Below are 19,471 nucleotides of genomic sequence, written 5' to 3'. Positions count from 1 at the left end.
ACACACACACACACACACACACACACACACACACACACACACACACACACACACACACACACACACACACACACACACTAAAAAACAAATCAATAAAAAATCTGATGTAGATGTAATTGCCAAACAGTCTGAATCAGTGACAAGGAGTTTTGGGGCATCCTGGCCGTGACCTCTTAATGCTCATTAGACTGAGAAGGCACAATAGAGCAAGACATAGGGATTAGTACATGATGCAAGGTGACCCTTCCCTCCTTCAACCTGCTGTTTTTCTCCAGTCTCCAAACCAATGTGGGCTGACAAGTTTGGTGTGACTGAGTTCTCTGGCATGGCCCATAGACGTATCATCATTAATATAACGGCATTCTTCCTCCTCTTCTGAGGAGGAGTAGAGAGAAGGATCGGAGGACCAATGCGCAGCATGGTAAGTGTCCATAACGTTTATTTTAAGACATAAACTGAACACTATGAAATACAAAACAATACAAAACAATAAAAAACAATAAACGTGAACAGTCTCTATGGGGGTGCCACAGGGTTCAATTCTTGGACCGACTCTCTTCTCTGTATACATCAATGAGGTCGCTCTTGCTGCTGGTGAGTCCCTGATCCACCTCTACGCAGACGACACCATTCTGTATACTTCCGGCCCTTCTCTGGACACTGTGTTAACAACCCTCCAGGCAAGCTTCAATGCCATACAACTCTCCTTCCGTGGCCTCCAATTGCTCTTGAATGCAAGTAAAACTAAATGCATGCTCTTCAACCGATCGCTGCCTGCACCTACCCGCCTGTCCAACATCACTACTCTGGACGGCTCTGACTTAGAATACGTGGACAACTACAAATACTTAGGTGTCTGGTTAGATTGTAAACTCTCCTTCCAGACCCATATCAAACATCTCCAATCCAAAGTTAAATCTAGAATTGGCTTCCTATTTCGCAACAAAGCATCCTTCACTCATGCTGCCAAACATACCCTTGTAAAACTGACCATCCTACCAATCCTCGACTTTGGCGATGTCATTTACAAAATAGCCTCCAATACCCTACTCAACAAATTGGATGCAGTCTATCACAGTGCAATCCGTTTTATCACCAAAGCCCCATATACTACCCACCATTGCTACCTGTACGCTCTCGTTGGCTGGCCCTCGCTTCATACTCGTCGCCAAACCCACTGGCTCCATGTCATCTACAAGACACTGCTGGGTAAAGTCCCCCCTTATCTCAGCTCGCTGGTCACCATAGCATCTCCCACCTGTAGCACACGCTCCAGCAGGTATATCTCTCTAGTCACCCCCAAAACCAATTCTTTCTTTGGCCGCCTCTCCTTCCAGTTCTCTGCTGCCAATGACTGGAACGAACTACAAAAATCTCTGAAACTGGAAACACTTATCTCCCTCACTAGCTTTAAGCACCAACTGTCAGAGCAGCTCACAGATTACTGCACCTGTACATAGCCCACCTATAATTTAGCCCAAACAACTACCTCTTTCCCAACTGTATTTAATTTTTATTTATTTATTTATTTTGCTCCTTTGCACCCCATTATTTTTTTATTTCTACTTTGCACATTCTTCCATTGCAAAACTACCATTCCAGTATTTTACTTGCTATATTGTATTTACTTTGCCATCATGGCCTTTTTTGCCTTTACCTCCCTTCTCACCTCATTTGCTCACATTGTATATAGACTTGTTTATACTGCATTATTGACTGTATGTTTGTTTTTACTCCATGTGTAACTCTGTGTCGTTTTATCTGTCGAACTGCTTTGCTTTATCTTGGCCAGGTCGCAATTGTAAATGAGAACTTGTTCTCAACTTGCCTACCTGGTTAAATAAAGGTAAAATAAAATAAAAACATGAACGAAACAGTACCGTGTGGCAACAAACACTCACACGGAAACAAACACCCACCACTCAAAAGTGAAACCCAGGCTACCTAAGTATGATTCTCAATCAGAGACAACTAACGACACCTGCCTCTGATTGAGAACCATACTAGGCCGAACACAAAACCCCAACAAAGAAACACACAGACTGCCCACCCCAACTCACACCCTGACCATACTAAATAAAGACAAAACAAAGGAAATTAAGGTCAGAACGTGACAATTAATGGGAGCATTATGGACAGAAGGTATCACTAAAGCTAAACAAACACTCCTATGACATGAGGCCTCATCTTACAAATATGAATGATAGAATTCCTGGTAGTCAACAATTAAACAAATGTTTTAGTAGATCATCTATTCAAACTAAAACAAATTCCACCAGTTCTTATGTCATTTAAGTCATCCATCAGATATGTATGTACACTGGGATTTCAGAATTAGAATTAGTTTCTCTGAAATTGTAACTCGTGCCCAGAATCCCATCAATATATTAAGCAACGTGTATCCAGGCTGACCTGTAACGTGAACATTTCATTTCCTCCTGTGCTATCCAGACTAAACCTGAGACAACACGCTATAATCAACTCCAGTCTGCCTGAGGAGAGAGAGAGAGAGAGAGAGAGAGAGAGAGAGAGAGAGAGAGAGAGAGAGAGAGAGAGAGAGAGAGAGAGAGAGAGAGAGAGAGAGAGAGAGAGAGAGAGAGAGAGAGAGAGAGAGAGAGAGAGAGAGAGAGAGAGAGAGAGAGAGAGAGAGAGAGAGAGAGAGAGAGAGAGAGAGAGAGAGAGAGAGAGAGAGAGAGTCCCAGTCATTCTAAGGGCTGTGCTAAGTAGACATCGGTGTACTTAGCGGTGTGGCAGGGCAGGGCTGAGACAGCAATAAAGATCTGGGAACGGCTTTACTGTGCACAATCCTCACATGGCCTTTAATGGGTCTCTGGTATTGGTACATCAGGCCTGATGGAATAATAGATATACCCTATTCAAGACAGAGGGATCAAAGGTTGTGGTAAGTGGTTCTGACTTGGATGACCCCTAGTAACGTCTCCACGTTGGACGGTCCATACCTAAATATAAGTCCTTTACAAAATGACTGAGGGTGTCGAGGAGTTCATGGTAACTGAGGCATTCTACAGTTATGCTCCTAGATGGAGGGGTCAAAGGTCCTGCTCAGTAGTCAGGTGAGTTCAGAGTAACTGAGAAAGATTGTATGGTTCTCATGATGTCGGATGAAGGTCATTGTGACCAAAAACATCACTGTATTCTAAATAACTATTTCATAGTTCTATGTTTTTCTGTGGTGAGTGTCCTCTACCCACATTCAGTATCCTGGGTTGTATTATTAGGAACCAAATGAAAGAAAACCGACTTGAACTACCTGAACATTTATTTTTTCAATAACAAAAGTTTTTTTTTTTACGGTGCACCCTAATGAATATGACCCTCTGGTTCCCAGCAGTCTTATGGTCGAGCACAGAGAGAGACTCAGAGCACATGCTGTTCCCAGCGTGCAGAACCCATTACAGGGTATTGATCAGGATGCATTAGTCTAACTCAACCAGCAGCAGAAGCAGAGACAGGCGGCGGGACACTAATTGAATAAGGAGCAGCTGTTCCTCCTCCACTCATGTCATGTTGAGGACAGGGCAGTGGCAGAGCAAGGATGGGACAGGACAGGAAAGTGGTCTTAGTAGGATTTATAGACGCTCTTGCTGTCTCACTCTATAAACAAGCAGTGGATGGAGTACGGGGGTCCATGTTCTTACTATCCAATAGAACTACAGTTATACGGTGCAGTTGAGTCACTCGTTCAATATCAATAATTCAAAATAAATCGGCAGATACAGTTGAAGCAGACGTTTATTTTGACAGGCTATATATCCTGTCATGTGTGCTTGCTTGTGTGTTGGGGTGGTTTTGCTAGGGCATGTGTGTGTGTGCTATGCATGATATGTATACTATATGTATACTGTATGTATGTGCATATGTGTGTATTTGTTTGTGTGTTCTATGTATTAAACCAAAGTTTTATGTCTTTGTGCCTCTCTCAGCCGGTCAATCACAGGCTGACCGTCTGCTTCAACTCAAGGCACTACCCCGCCGACTGGCAAACAGGGCTTTAATCAGTCACTGTGGCAACCAGATCATCCCACCGCGGGCTGCGTGAGGATCCACAGCCCTGTTGGCTGAGACAATGTTGGTGACCTCACTCTACTGGGAACACAGAGAAACATGGTGGAATACTGCACACACATACACACATATTAGACAGACAGACAGACAGACAGACAGACACAAGCATGCATGCAAAAGCACAAACACACACACGCACACACACACACAGACAGACTGTGCCTGTCTCTTTCAACTGCTTTTCCTAGTACAGCACACATTGTCCACAGAAATCTATTGGAGCATGTCTGACAAACTATCCGTCAGAATAAACTAAGGATAGATACCATGTGGGTTTATTTGCAGATGGCGTGTGTACAGTGACAGAGACAGACAGGGGAATGATAATAGGGTTATGCCCTGTCTAATCCAACCTAATGACTGAAGCTGAGTCACTGTGTCATTGTCTTGTTCCATTCTCCTAAATGAATTACAGGTGAATCACATCAATAAACATGTCAATGCTAATATCAACTCAGGACATGATGAGGAGTAAACTGGAATGATAGCCCTAGAATGGAGATGAACAATTCCATATTCATATAGCATCTCTGGGATCAGTTTAGCCTTTAAGATCATACTGAATAAGATTATATGGATAGAGGAAGACCTGATTCTAGATCAGCTTTCCTAGTCTGAGATGCTTGATCCATGATGTCAGGTTAGGCCGTATGTTGAGTTGATGGTTCACTTCACTTCCATATAGGCGATGGATGCATCATCTGGAGATGTCATGAGGTTGATGACATAATGGAAACACTTGACCTGTACAGATTTAGGATCTTAATTTGATCACTATTTTGTTGCTGAGAATTTTCCTACACCTTCAGGAATTCACTGAAAACCCACACTAACACACAGTTATATTAACAGTATTGCACCTTTCATGTAGCTTACTTTTTGCCAGCTAATAGCCTAACAACCGATCAAGCAACATTATGGACTAAACGTTCAAATCCTGTTGCTGCAGGATTATTTTGCTGTCCAAAAATATAGGTCAAATTAAGATCCCACACCTGTATGTGTGTATGTGTTTATGTTGTTTATGAATAAAACACAGATTAATTTGTGATGCATGGTTTTAGTGGAGTCTACTCTCAGGCGATATCAGTGATGCAGTGTAGCCAGCCAATCGTGCATGTGATGACAGAGAGAGAGAGAGAGAGAGAGAGAGAGAGAGAGAGTAGTCCTCTGCTCTCACACAAACTACCCACTCTACCCAGTGGGGCTTTGAACAGAATATTAATTGCATTCTTGATCACTGCCAACTTGTCCCCTCTCTCCTCCCTCTTCTCTCTCTCTCCCTTTTTCTCCACCACCTCTACCTTGCTCTCCCTCTTTCTACTTCGCTCTCGCTCGCTCTCCCTCTCTCTACCTCATTCTCCATCTCTCTACCTCAATCTCCCTCTCTCTACCTCGCTCTCCCCCTCTCTACCTCGCTCTCCCTCTCTCTACCTCGCTCTCCCTCTCTCTACCTCACTCTCCCTCTCTCTACCTCGCTCTCCCTCTCTCTCTCGCCCTCTCTCTATTGCCTGGAGAGTGACTGGGAGAGAGAGAGAGGAGGTATTATGTAAGCATGGTCAGCCATTCCCTGCCAGGCTGTGTTAACATACTGTAGGTAACGTAGGCAGCAATGACAGCCCAGCTCTGGACAGAACCTTTTATTAAAACTCTCTCACAGACCATTCAGAGCTTTGTGGCTACAGGTTAGACAATGGCCTTAAAGGACACCACAGAAAGTAGCCTGGATTAATTCCAATTCAAGATATTGGCCTGGAAGTCAGGGAGAGCACTTTGATATATTGTGGGTTCTAAGGAGGTGCACCCCGATAGCCATACCTTTCTTTGTATAAAAAACAATGTTGTATAATCAGAGTTGTGTGATGAGATGTTGACCAATGCTAGGCCTTGACTGTCATCTCAGCAGACATCTTGTTATTAGGGATATTCACAGATTATATTTAATTTTATATTAGACTCAGACTAAACACAAGTCTGTTTACTTTATCAGCGCAAAACAGACAGAGGTCATGGTTTCAGAGTGCAGTGTTTGAATCAGACACATGGCAGCCATGACTCTCACAATCAAAAAACCTGGATCCGAGTTCATCCCAAGATCAATAACCAATTACACCTCAAATACCCCTCAAACACACCTCACTCACACACACACACACACACACACACACACACACACACACACACACACACACACACACACACACACACACACACACACACACACACACACACCAGACAGACAACCAGGCCTGGACTAGTATGTCTCCCTCGTACCCAGGGCTAGGGCCTTATCTTGGGCCTCTCTGGTGCTCTGTGGTGACTGGTGCTCCATGGTCTATGACTGGTGCTCTGTGGTGACTGGTGTTCCATGGTCTATGACTGGTGCTCTGTGGTGACTGCTGTTCCATGGTGACTGGTGCTCCATGGTCTATGACTGATGCTCTGTGGTGACTGGTCCTCCATGGTCTATGACAGGTGCTTTGTGGTGACTGGTGCTCCGTGGTGACTGGTGCTCTGTGGTGACTGGTCCTCCATGGTCTATGACTGGTGCTCTGTGGTGACTGGTGCTCTGTGGTGACTGGTGCTTCGTGGTGACTGGTGCTCCGTGGTGACTGATGCTCCATGGTCTATGACTGGTGCTCTGTGGTGACTGGTACTCCATGGTCTATGACTGATGCTCTGTGGTGACTGGTACTCCATGGTCTATGATGGGTGCTCTGTGGTGACTGGTACTCCATGGTCTATGACTGGTGCTCTGTGGTGACTGGTACTCCATGGTCTATGATGGGTGCTCTGTGGTGACTGGTACTCCATGGTCTATGACTGGTGCTCTGTGGTGACTGGTGCTCTATGATCTACGACTGGTGACCTAGTGTTAGTCTGGTTGACACCTAAGTGGATGTCTTCCTGACTTCAGAGTCTGGAAAGGCTCCTTGATGTTGTCGGCACGATGCGTTGGTAATGAAGGGAATGTGCTTTTTTACTGATTGGTTCTCCCCTGTGTCTTTCTCACTCAAACACCCACATGCACAGCCACACACAGCCCCTGAGCACCGCCCCCTTCCAATACAACTGTTGGATTTTCAAATCCAAACAGCGAGAGGACTCAACCCCCCTGGGGAAAAAAACTTGCTCACAACAATTTCTGTGTGTATTTTGCAATAACAAATTGTCCAGACCAGTGTGTCACAGCTCTCCCTCGCTGTATACCAACCATGTGAGCCGCATTAGCCAAGCTACTATAGTGTACCATAACAGATCAATCTTTAATCGACCTGACTGACTTCTTCAATGATTGGTGGGGATGTGGTAAAGTCATTGATGCAGCAGCAGTCTCTATCATTTGACAGCTTAGCATGACTTCCAGATCTGTTTGTGCTGTCTTGCTAATTTGGTGTGACAATGACCATAGGAGTTTTGTGCAGTGTGCACAACATACCTGGAACCAGGCAAAGCATGAATACCTATGGATGATGAACTGGAGTGAGGACAGTGTTGAGTATCGTGAGAATGAAGAAAACATCTAGGATCAGGTATGAATTCCCACAGTCATCCCTTTCTAACCCCACTACCATCATCCTGTCACTCACAATCTCAGCCATCCTTCCCGTGCTGATGGAGTACTGCAAACACACACAACCAACGATCGGCTGCAGCTGTTCAAATATTGTGACAAGTGATCTGGGCTCAGCACAAAGGGGGCTTTTAAACGGGACTGGGAGACGAAGGATGAGAGAACAGGCTGCTCATCTGCGAAGCCTTGGTTGTGATCCCCATCTCTGGACCACTGTTCACCAATGGACTACATTGTTTTGGAGAGGCATGCAGAGATGCTCACACACACACACACACACACACATACACACACACACACACAAACATGTGCACAAACACAAACGCACGAACGCACACACACATATGTACACTTCGACTGCCACTCAGACTTCCCACGGGCCAGAAAAACAAACAGCCGTATCACAGAATCAGAGGAGAGGGATGATCCACATAAACTGTGTGTTGAATAAGCATTGCATCAAGTGGTGGTTTAGAGAGAAAAATAACAGGGGATGATAAAGCCATTGTATTCATTATATTACAATTGAACAGAGCTGCTTTTGTGAACGTATGTGTGTGTGTGGTGCTCTTACAAGACATTTTTAACTGTGTAAAGAGAGTTTAATTGATCTAATTTCTAACTGCTACAAATCTGACAAGCTCTACACTGGTCTCTCCGTGTGTGTGTGTGTGTGTGTGTGTGTGTGTGTGTGTGTGTGTGTGCGTGAGTATGTGTGTGTGTGTGTGTGTGTGTGTGGGTGTAGTCTATATCATCACCACAGATCTGAAGCGTGTAGATCAGTGGTTCTCAATCCTGGTCCTGGGGACCCAAAGGGGTACACATTTTTATTTTTGCCCTAGCACTACACATCTGATTCAAATCATAAACTCATCATCAGGCTTTGATTATTTGCATCAGGTGTGTAGTGAAACAAAAAAGATTTGGCATGGGTCCTGAGATCCTCAAAAGGTTCTACAGCTGCAACATCGAGAGCATCCTGGTTGCATCACTGCCTGGTACGGCAATTGCTCGGCCTCCGACCGTAAGGCACTTCAGAGGGTAGTGCGCACGGCCCAGTACATCACTGGGGCTAAGCTGCCTGCCATCCAGGACCTCTACCTGGCGGTGTCAGAGGAAGGCCCTAAACATTTTCAAAGACCCCAGCCACCCCAGTCATAGACTCTACTACTGCATGGCAAGTGGTACCGGAGTAACAAGTCAAGGACAAAAAGGCTTCTCAACATTTTTTACCCCCAAGCCATAAGACTCCTGAACAGGTAATCAAATGACTACCCAGACTATTTGCACTGTGTGCCCCCCACCCAACCCCTCTTTTACGCTGCTGCTACTCTCTGTTTATCATATATGCATAGTCACTTTAACCATATCTACATGCACATACTACCTCAATTGGCCCGACCAACCAGTGCTCCCGCATATTGGCTAACCGGGCTATCTGCATTGTGTCCCACCACCCGCCAACCCCTCTTTTACGCTACTGCTACTCTCTGTTCATCATATATGCATAGTCACTTTAACCATATCTACATGTACATACTACCTCAATCAGCCTGACTAACCGGTGTCTGTATGTAGCCTCGCTACTGTATATAGCCTGTCTTTTACTGTTGTTTTATTTCTTTACCTACCCATTGTTCACCTAATACCTTTTTTGCACTATTGTTTAGAGCTTGTAAGTAAGCATTTCACTGTAAGGTCTACACCTGTTGTATTCGGCGCACGTGACAAATAAACTTTGATTTGATTTTTCACACTCCACTGGATCATCCAGTACAGGAATCAGGGTGGAGCACCCAGCATTCTGCATGAATTAAGTCAAAGTGAGCAACAAGTGTGAAACTGCTATTGAGAACTCTTGAGTTGTAAGAGACATGAAGAAGCAGTTAGTCCCAAGATGCCTCTCTGTCCTAATCGCTGCATAGGTTTCTGACACCTTTATGTAAGATGGCATGATTTATGACGCATTGGATCCACTACTCATAGAAATAGAATGACTAGAACAGGAATCCCCATTCAAATGAATGACTGGAGGACAGAAAGTAAAGCAGGAATTGTACCAATAAAGAAGATCTGTATTACATTATTGCCCATTCAACTAATTGTATTGCTCTATTTAAAGAACTGAAGAATGAGAGGTATGTTTGTTTACAGTAGATGATGGATAAGCAAAACACAAAAACTAGGAAAGAGTGGTGAATGAAATCTATATTTGGCAGCACAACAGTACAACTCATCAATGGCAGAAGTTTAGTACTGTATCTTGTTTAAAACAACTAGTGCTCTATAAACAACAGATCATGATTGAACCCCTTACGTATCCCCAAAGTTATGAGAGGAAACAAGCTATAGCGTGAACATCATTACAGCCAAAGGGATCTAATTGTCCAATGAAAAGCAGATTGGAACAGAACACACACACACACACACACACACACACACACACACACACACACACACACACACACACACACACACACACACACACACACACACACACACACACACACACACACACACACACACACACACACACACACAGCAGTACTGAGAACAGAAATGATGTAATTGTTCAGATATTCACATAATCCCAAGTGAGGGTATGATTTCACGCTGAGGAGGCCTTGCGTGTCATTTTTTTTCTCAGCTCATTGACATTCCACATCCTCTACTTCTGCTTTAAGAGGGTATGAAATAATACCATCATGCTTTGATGTGAGGGGCCTCTCACACTTGTTCCAATGGACTTGGATACAAATATGACCATAGCTCGGTAAAGTTCTCACTAACAAACCTGTTTCTACTAACGGTTCTGAAAATATGACCATAGCTCGGTAAAGTTCTCACTGACAAACCTGTTTCTACTAACGGTTCTGAAAGTAGGATGTTGCACTGCCAGAGGGAGAGGTCAATAGTCTTCATGGTGAATTAGCTAGATGTTGTAGCCACCAGCTCCTCACTGTCCCCAGTCAACTACGTTCGTGCCAACTATGTTAGTGTCAACTACAGTATGTTACAGAGCACATCAGTTCCACCATAATATATTCTGTCCATACAGTGGATCCAGTCTGACAGATGATTGGTTTGCTGGACAGATGATTGTTAACTAATCAGGAGAATGCTTCCCTTGCAGAGTCTGGATTGGCCACAATCTTGTAAAGCATCCAATAAGACCCGGCAGAAACTGACACTGGAAGTTGACACAACAGACTGTATTAGATGCCTGCTGATGGAAAGTCTCCGTTAGTTACAGCCCAGAAAAAGACAAGTGTGTTTTACTTTATTTAGAGGTTTCTCTGGTTTTACTTAGTCAATGCAGTGAGACATTCGAGCCTACCAGCGATGACCAACGAATGCTATTCACATCTTTTGTTTAGATGATTTGTTTCCATGTTGGGTCATGAAAGGTTGCATATTGAGTCTGTAAATAGCTGAAAGTGTTAAGGCTGGTGTTGCGTGTGTATGTGTGTAACGTTTGTCGTCCTCATCTGAGGAGGAGTAGCAAGGATCGGAGGACCAATGTGCAGCTTGGTACGTGTTCATGATGAATTTATTAAACACAGAACACTAAAACAAAAATAAGAAAGAGAATGACACGAAACAAAACAGTCCTGTCTGGTGACATACACAAAGACAGAAAATAATCCCCCACTAAACACAGGTGGGAAAAGGCTACCTAAGTATGATTCTCAATCAGAGACAACTAACGACACCTGCCTCTGATTGAGAACCATACCAGGCCAACCGCAAAACACAACATAGAAAAACGAACATAGACAACCCACCCCAACTCACGCCCTGACCAACCTAAAACAAAGACATAACAAAAGAACTAAGGTCAGAACGTGACAGTGTATGTGTGTGTGTGTGTACGAGCGTGCCTTGACTTTCTTGAACTAACACTTGCTCTTGTCTTTTCTTACGAGCATTGTCTTTGCTGCCTTTGTTTTCTGTGATATGCAGTTTTCTCTCTTAACTACCTTAAGATAAATACACTAACTGTAAGTCACTGTGGATAAGAGCGTCTGCTAAATGACTAAAATGTAAAACTGTAAATGTGTATGTGAGGCTTGCCGTGTGAGGCTTGCCGTGTGAGGCCTGCCGTGTGAGGCCTGCCGTGTGAGGCCTGCCGTGTGAGGCCTGCCGTGTGAGGCCTGCCGTGTGAGGCAGGCTCTGTTCTTGCCTAAGGAGTATGACCTCAGAATTGAGGTTTACGATCTCTCTCTCCCTCTGTGTCGATGAATCATGTTTGGCTCGTGCTCTGATCATGACATCACTCCTGAACTTTGACCGCATTGCTTTTGTTCAGCCATGTTCGGATTCAGAGAGAGGGAAGAGGCTGTTTGGGAAGAGCTCCTAGATGATCTGTTCTTCTTCTGTCAATGTGGATCCATCAATCCATTCAGTCATAACAGTGCAGGGATTGTGACGGTCTGACACTCTATTGGGCTACAAGAGATGAGCCCATTTTTCACCTTCAACACAAACTAGCCTATTCTTGATAACTAGATGCTTCAAAGCAGTGTGTCTCTTTTCAGGAGGGAGGCCTGAGCTGAAACCAGGGTCTCCTGCTGAGGGAGGGAACAGTCCTCTGCCAAAGCCACGCCCAAACACCACCCTAATGCGCTCCAGGGGGAGCTCAGCAAAGGACATATGCACCATGTCACCCTTGAAAATAACTTTATTTCTCATCTTACAGGGTCTGCATGGGCAAATTAAGGCTAAATAAATGTATAATAATCTTTCATTCACTATATGCTTCAATATTTCCCGCCCTGCCTAGTGTGAGCCAATTCACCACTTTATTCCTCATGTGTTTTACCTGCAGGAGTGCTCAGCTGGAATCCCCCTGTCCTAGTCTCCTCTATCCTGGGAGTCCTCTCTCTCTGGATGCATCACAAATGGCACCCTATGCACTTTATAGTCCCCTACTTTTAAACAGGGCCCTGGTCAAAAGGTCCCTGGTAACACTCCTTTCCCCTACTGGAGGAGGCTGTGTAACTAACACCTCGTCTGTCAGACAGAGTGATGAAGACAGCTGGACCCGCTACACACCAGTCACTGTGTGTGTGTGTGTGTGTGTGTGTGTGCGGTGTGTGTGATCCAACCTCCACACCACTGCGTGCATACATATCTGAACCAACTCAAACCCCTTGGCCTTGTTAGCTATATGCATGTGTGTAACTGCACCCCAACCCAATCCACTGGCATCTGTTTTTGCCACGACCTCCTCCCCCTAACCTCTTGTCTTGAAGCGCGCGCACACACACACACACACACACACACACACACACACACACACACACACACACACACACACACACACACACACACACACACACAATCTGTCCTTAAACTTCACTAAAGCCATATTCCATGGTGATGCATGACCACCTCCATATGAAAAAGGTTAGAATGATAAGACAACTGATTGACTACACCACAGGGAAATACAGTGGAACATCGTAGGACAAATCATGTTAAATGCCATACTGGTCATGCTCATAACAACTACATATGGCACTTCGTCCTCCAGCCAGAAGCTTGATAGTGTCACATTCTGACCATAGTTCTTTTGTGTTTTCCTTGTTTTAGTGTTGGTCAGGACGTGAGCTGGGTGGGAATTCTATGTTGTGTGTCTAGTTTGTCCGTTTCTATGTATGGCCTGATATGGTTCTCAATTAGAGGCAGGTGTTAGTCATTGTCTCTGATTGGGAACCATATTTAGGTAGCTTGTTTTGTGTTGGGGTTTGTGGGTGGTTGTTTCCTGTCTTTGTGTTCGCTGCACCAGATCGGACTGTTTCGGGTTTTGCCACGTTTGTTAGTTTGTATTTGTGTAGTGTTCACATTATCGTCTTTTATTAAACATGTTGAACACGAACTACGCTGCATTTTGGTCCTCCTCTCCTTCCACGGAAGAAAACCGTTAAAGATAGAGACTTTAGTCAACAAAAAATGGTTGTGGACATTTATATGAATATGATACAGACTCATTCTCACATGCAGTGACTCATTTATGGGGTGTGTGACCAAAGCATCATCCCATAAATGATGACTGCATTGTTTAACAGAAACCAGATAGGCCATATAACATTCAACAGTCAATACAGTAATCAGATAATCATATGGTCTCCATTCGGTCTCAGAATAACAAGCCTTTGCCCATGAAAAACGGTCAGAACATTTCACTCGTAAAGGGCAACCACTCAAGTCTGTGAGTTGTCAGAAAAAATGTCACCACCTTGACAGTTTCCTCAGCTACTAACACGCAGCTACTAACACGCTTCTAACATCTCAACAAGATTCACAGGGAATACCACACATGTTCATAACATTCACTCGTCCTGTCTCATGACATTATCTTTTCCTGTCTTCTCATCACATTCACTCCTGTCTCCTCATGACATTCACTCCTCCTGTCTCCTCATGACATTCACTCCTGTCTCATGACATTCCCTCCTCCTGTCTCCTCACATTCCCTCCTCCTGTCTCCTCATGACATTCACTCCTCCTGTCTCCTCATGACATTCACTCCTGTCTCATGACATTCCCTCCTCCTGTCTCCTCATGACATTCCCTCCTCCTGTCTCGTCATAACATTCCCTCCTCCTGTCTCCTTATAACATTCCCTCCTGTCTCCTCATAACATTCACTCCTCCTGTCTCCTCATGATATTCATTCCTCCTGTCTCCTCATGACATTCATTCCTCCTGTCTCCTCATGACGTTCCCTCCTCCTGTCTCCTCATAACATTCATTCCTCCTGTCTCCTCATGACATTAATTCCTCCTGTCTCCTCATGACATTCCCTCCTCCTGTCTCCTCATGACATTCATTCCTCCTGCCTCCTCATGACATTCATTCCTCCTGTCTCCTCATGACATTCCCTCCTTCTGTCTCATGACATTCCCTCCTCCTGTCTCCTCATGACATTCATTCCTCCTGCCTCCTCATGACATTCATTCCTCCTGTCTCCTCATGACATTCCCTCCTCCTGTCTCCTCATAACATTCCCTCCTCCTGTCTCCTCATAACATTCACTCCTCCTGTCTCTTTCACGCCCTGATCTCTTTCACCTGTCCTTGTGATTGTCACCAACCCCTCCAGGTGTCACTTATTTTCCCCGGTGTATTTATCCCTGTGTTTCCTGTCTCTCTGTGCCAATTCATCTTGTATGTTTCCAAGTCAACCAGCGGTTTTCCCATTCTTCTGTGTTTTGCATTGTCATTTTTTCAGGTCCTTCTGGTTTTGACCCTTGCCTGTTTCTGGACTTTACCCGCCTGCCTGACCATTCTGCCTGCCTTGACCACAAGCCTGTCTGCCACTCTGTACCTCCTGGACTCTGATCTGGTTTTTACCTTTTTGCCTGTCCACTACCATTCTCTTGCCTACCCCTTTGGATTAACACACATTGTAAGACTCCAAACATCTGCCTCCTGTGTCTGCATTTGGGTCTCGGCTTGTGCCTTGATAGTCTCCTCATAACTTTCACTCCATCCACCATAGTTGATGCACCGGGCTGGAATGGACAATGTGAAAAGGACATATCTGAGCCAGCACAGTTTGGTCCAGGTCGGCATGCTAGTGTTGAAAGGGGAATTATTACATTTTCTGGTTAAAATCTGCTTTTGCCCTCTGATCAAGGGCTCATGGCTGCAATAAAGAGTCTGTAAGGTAAACAAAATACTATACTAAACAAACCATGTCGACTCAATAATGACCATAGGAATTTCATACAGTATGTATGACCGGAGAGGATCGTATCTTCACTATTTTAGCACTCATCCATCGTTCAGGTTTTACTGGCGACAGCAGAGGCACTGGAGAGTCAAATTTCAGACACATCAAAGCAACTGGGCTATTTAATTTGACATCATCCTCCATGCCAGTCTACACAGACTGAGCTGGCGGTGCTTTGTCTACTGTGACTGGAGAAGAAGCCAGCTGCCAGTGCTCTGCTGGTACTTTGGTTGTTGTTGGCTGAGGAAGCTCACTTTGTGTTTGAGCAGCATTTCAATAAGATATTGGCACCAACCTGACTGTGGTTATTGAAAACGGTCTCATCTCATAGCATGTCCAAGCAGAGTGGGGGAGAGCAGAAAAAGACTCATGCTCAGGTGAAAGTGCTACTCGTCTAACATTATAATTTGTTCATGTGTGTAATGGTCAGTGTGTGATCAACCGTGCAACATCAACAGTATAACCTCAGAGATGACAATGTTGGCTCTCAGCCTGTAGCAAGGATTCATTCAGTGAAGATCAGGTAGCCAGACAGTGATCTGAAAGAAAGGTCCTGATCTGCTCTCCTAGAGGAAACCAACCTGCACACATACCGCAGCACAGCACATCAACTACTCAATGACATCACATATTGCTGTTCGCACACTTGACAAAATTTGAAAGCTTGGGACTATACATTTTTATCAAAATTGAGTTGTTGACATGGCCTTGTTCTGTTCAATGTTTACCTATATAGTACTCTAAATACCCCCAATTTGCAGTGCCTTGCGAAAGTATTCGGCCCCCTTGAACTTTGCGACCTTTTGCCACATTTCAGGCTTCAAACGTAAAGATATAAAACTGTATTTTTTTGTGAAGAATCAACAACAAGTGGGACACAATCATGAAGTGGAACGACATTTATTGGATATTTCAAACTTTTTTAACTTTTTTAATCAAAAACAGAAAAATTGGGGGTGCAAAATTTATGTTTGAAGCCTGAAATGTGGCAAAAGGTCGCAAAGTTCAAGGGGGCCGAATACTTTCGCAAGGCACTGTATGTTAAGTTCAAAAGAATACAAGATGAAAAATTCCTGACACCATTCAAACCAATGAGGGTTTGGAACTTCAAAGCCAATTATCTCAGATTCATCTTTTTGCAGATAGAACCTCTCGAAATGCTTATTTGCACATCGATGTCAATGAATCTGCAGGTCTTGATGTCTCTTCTTGCTTGATGAACATTTCAAAAGTAGGCCTCTTTCCTAACCCCATGACATCTCCAGCTAGAGAAAGACCATTATCATGTAAAATGAATTACTGTTCATCTCTCTCACCGCTCTCCCTCTCAAGGGCAATATAACTGGATAAAAATGAAAGAAAGAACATTAGAGGCTAGACTCACAGCAATACATAGAAAACCCCAAACAGTGTAGGGCAGGCTCTCTGGGTTTCAGTGGCTTCCTGTTCCTCAGACAAAGGATGGTAGTTCTGGAATGATTAATAGTCTTTGGTTGGAGCCTGTCCACACACAAGCAGCACAGAGTAATGGAAGGTTACAGCTATGCAGAGTGGCCTTGCCTGACAAAAGATTATACTCATAGAAATGAATGTAGGCTATAACTAAAGCATAGTCCATGCTGGCACAGTCAGTTAAACCACATACTCAAAAGTCAACAAGCCTGTCAACAAGCAAAGGCAGATTATTACAGGTAGGGCTGTAGTTTTACAATGTTAAACATTGCTCCTCCTCTAAACAACAGGCCTGGATGGGATATCCTGTCAATAATACAACAATATACATCAGTATGTTTCAGTATGTTTCCTAACAGTGTGATTGGATCATCATACAAATCAAGTATGTGAACATCAGCAGATTTAATATTCAAAGCAATATTAAGTCTGCAATAGCCATAGCTAGTTTATATTTATGAATGTGAGAGTTAAATCATCAATTGTGGCCTGGGAAGAAACATTTGGCCTGGGTTGTGTTTTCACAGCTGATGTCTAGGATCAATGTCTGAAGTAAGGGGCAGCTGCCTGCTGGACAAATGGCCCTGGGCTCTTATCAATGACAGCTATTCACTCACGCCGACCTCATCACGAGGTGAGAACTGCTGAGAACTGTCTCCCCCTCAGCACGGTCACAGAGCTGCACAATATCACACTGTGCCCCACTGATACACTACTGGGGGGGGGGGTGGAGAGAGGGGGCGAGGGGGAGGGAGAGGCTTCAATGTTAATTGAATTGAATTGAGAGATATTGAGAAAGGGAGAGAAAGAGAGAAACCAAACTTTGATAAACACCAGTGTGCAATTACAGCAGCAAGATTTGTGACCTGTTGCCCCAAGAAAAGGGCAACCAGTGAAGAACAAACAGCATTCATTGTAAATACAAACCATATTTATGTTTATTTTCCCTTTTGTACTTAACTAATTTGCACATTGTTACAACACTGTATATAGACATAAAATGACATTTGAAATGTCTTTATTCTTTTGGAACTGTGAGTGTAATGTTTACTTTTAATTTGTATTGTTTATTTCACTTGAGTTAATTATCAACTTAACTTGCTTTGCCAGTGTTAACATACAGTTGAAGTTGGAAGTTTACATACACGTTAGCGAAATACATTTAAACTACGTTTTTCACAATTTTTTATGGCGGTTTTGGAGCAGTGGCTTCTTCCTTGCTGAGTGGCCTTTCAGGTTATGTAGATATAGGATTCGTTTTACTGTGTATATAGATAATTTTGTACCTGTTTCCTCCAGCATCTTCACAAGGTCCTTTGCTGTTGTTCTGGGATTGATTTGCACTTTTAGCACCAAAGTACGTTCATCTCTAGGAGACAGAACGCGTCTCCTTCCTGAGAGGTATGACGGCTGCGTGGACCCATTGTGTTTATACTTGCGTACAATTGTTTATACAGATGAACGTGGTACTTTCAGGCATTTGGAAATTGCTCCCAAAGATGAACAAAACTTGTGGAGGTCTACAGTTTGTTTTCTGAGGTCTTTACTGATTTCTTTTGATTTTACAATGATAATCAAAGAGGCACTGAGTTTGAAGGTAGGCCTTGAAATACATCCACAGGTACACCTCCAATTGACTCAAATGATGTCAATTAGCCTATCAGAAGCTTATAAAGCCATGATATAATTTTCTGGAATTTTCCAAGCTGTTTAAAGGCACAGTCAAGTTAGTGTATGTACATTTCTGACCCACTGGAATTGTGATACAATGAGTTATAAGTGAAATAATCTGTCTGTAAACTATTGTTGGAAAAATGACTTGTGTCATGCACAAAGTAGATGTCCTAACCGACTTGCCAAAACTATAGTTTGTTAACAAGTAATTTGTGGAGTGGTTGAAAAACAAGTTTTCATGACTCCAACCTAAGTGTATGTAAACTTCCGACTTCAACTTTATGTTTCCCATACCAATAAAGCCCTTAAATTGAAATTGAATTGAAATTGAAAGAAAGAGAGCTGGGTGGTAATGATACAGCCCCACAAGACTCTACAGTACACTACACACTGTAGAACACAACCACACACACTTCAGGGATGGCTGGAAATGACATCTTACCCACAAGAGAGAGTGAGAGAGAGAGAGAGAGAGAGAGAGAGAGAGAGAGAGAGAGAGAGAGAGAGAGAGCGAGAGACAGAGAGAGAGAGAGAGAGAGAGAGAGAGAGAGGCTATGCGGTAGACCAGAAGGATTAATAACAACAAGCAACATCTTGTGCAGTTTTTCCTCAGGGTTGTTTGAGAGAGATGACACTGGATTCACTTAAAGGCCTATGACACAGGTATAAACATGGCACGAAGGCTGACATTGGGTTATGTATTACGCATCTGGTACAGAACATTGTCTATAGGAATATAGCAGCAGTGTAGTGTTCTCTGTACAACATTAGCCTTGGAGAAGAACACCAGAGAAATGTATTTACCCTTTTGAGTGTCAGACCAACCATTATGTTACGCAAACAGAGTCAGTGGTGAAGGTCCATGCTTTGCCTCTGTCTACCTCTCTCTCTCCCCTCTCTCTCTCTCTCTCTCTCTCTCTCTCATGGGTAAGATGTAATTTACAGC

This window comes from Oncorhynchus kisutch, linkage group LG22 (assembly GCF_002021735.2).
Source record: "Oncorhynchus kisutch isolate 150728-3 linkage group LG22, Okis_V2, whole genome shotgun sequence".
Classification (NCBI taxonomy): Eukaryota; Metazoa; Chordata; class Actinopteri; order Salmoniformes; family Salmonidae; genus Oncorhynchus; species Oncorhynchus kisutch.
This window is presented reverse-complemented; position numbering follows the sequence as displayed.